Here is a 1,305-nt window from a genome sequence, read left to right as displayed (position 1 = left end):
GAGGCAGGTGGATGCACAGGCGGGCCTCCACTGGGTGATGGTACCAGTAGTCCAGTCCACGGTGGGGTTATGTTGGACTAGCCAGGAGTGACCCAAAACCAGTGGCGTGTCTGGAACCATAAAAATGTTGAAGGTGATGTCCTCATGGTGGTTGCCAGCGATGGTGAGACAGAGTGGTGGAGTACGATGAGTGATGTAGGTCAGCAGCCGGCAGTCGATAGCCCGGGTCTCTATGGTGTGGGGCAGAGATTCCGTGTTAGGCCTAGTTGCTCCACCAAGGCTGGGTCGATGAGGTTGCCCCCGGCCCCAGAGTCAAGAAGTGCCTGGTAGGAGGACATCTGACCAGCGGTTTTCAGGAGCACGGGAAGACGGCAACTACGGCCCGGCAGTGTCCCCCCTTTCACTGGCGGGCCCGCTTTTTTGGCCGCACCGGGCAGGTAGCTATAAGATGGTCTGGAGCCCCACAGTAAAGGCACGCCCTGGTGCGGATACGGCGGGCCCGCTCTTTGGAGTGAAGACGGGCACGTCCCAAGTCCATGGGTTCCTCTGGGTTGCAACGGGTGCTGGTATTGGAGACCCCCAGCCGAGGAAGAGCCCGGGCCTCGACTGCTGGTTCTGCTGTGGCACGGGGCCGGGGGGCCGACTGCTGCCCGGCTCTCTCCTTGCGGAAAGAGCCCTGATGACGATCGATCCGGATGGCCAAGTCGACTAGGGAGCTAAGGTCAGGGGGCTCGTCCTTCATGTTCAGTTCAGCCTTGATGTTCTCGTTGAGGCCGTGCCAGAAGGCTGCACGTAATGGGCGGTCCTCCCAGCCGGCCTCCATAGCAAGGACCCGGAAGTCAATGGAATAATCCAAGACTCGTCGAGCCCCCTGGCGAATAGTCAGAAGCTCCCTTGACACATGACTCTGCTGAGATGATGGAGAAAAAACCGTCCTCAAGTCATCCAGGAATTCAGTGATGGTGGTGCCGATGAGTAAGCCACTGGAGTCCGTAGCCTTGGCCCAAGAAAGCGCTTTACCTCTGAGTCAATTGATTACATAGCTGATTTTTTCTCTATCTGTGCGATATGTCCGTGGTTGGTGCTCGAACACCTTGCGGCACTGCAGCAAAATCCTCAGCATTTATCCACAGTACCATCAAAAATGTCCGGTTCAGGTATGGGAGGATCAGGACAGGGACTGGTCGAATGGGTGGCAGGGTGACTTTGTTGGGACAGCATGAAGGTGGTAAGTTGTGCTACTTGTTGTGCAAGCGTAGCTAGATCGTATTGTTGCTGCTGCAGGGCCTGGGCCAGTTGTGCATT

At 57.1% G+C, this 1,305-nt stretch overlaps 1 protein-coding gene across 1 annotated transcript in view; it reads left to right on the top strand.

The window, feature by feature from the left end:
• Window positions 1-1,305, top strand: part of kdm6bb (lysine (K)-specific demethylase 6B, b) — a 29,069-nt gene that overhangs the window by 12,841 nt on the left and 14,923 nt on the right.

The sequence above is a fragment of the Monopterus albus genome, unplaced genomic scaffold (assembly GCF_001952655.1).
Source record: "Monopterus albus unplaced genomic scaffold, M_albus_1.0 scaffold47.1, whole genome shotgun sequence".
Lineage (NCBI taxonomy): Eukaryota > Metazoa > Chordata > Actinopteri > Synbranchiformes > Synbranchidae > Monopterus > Monopterus albus.
Note: the sequence above shows the minus strand (reverse complement) of the source record. Positions and strands in the feature narration are given on the sequence as shown.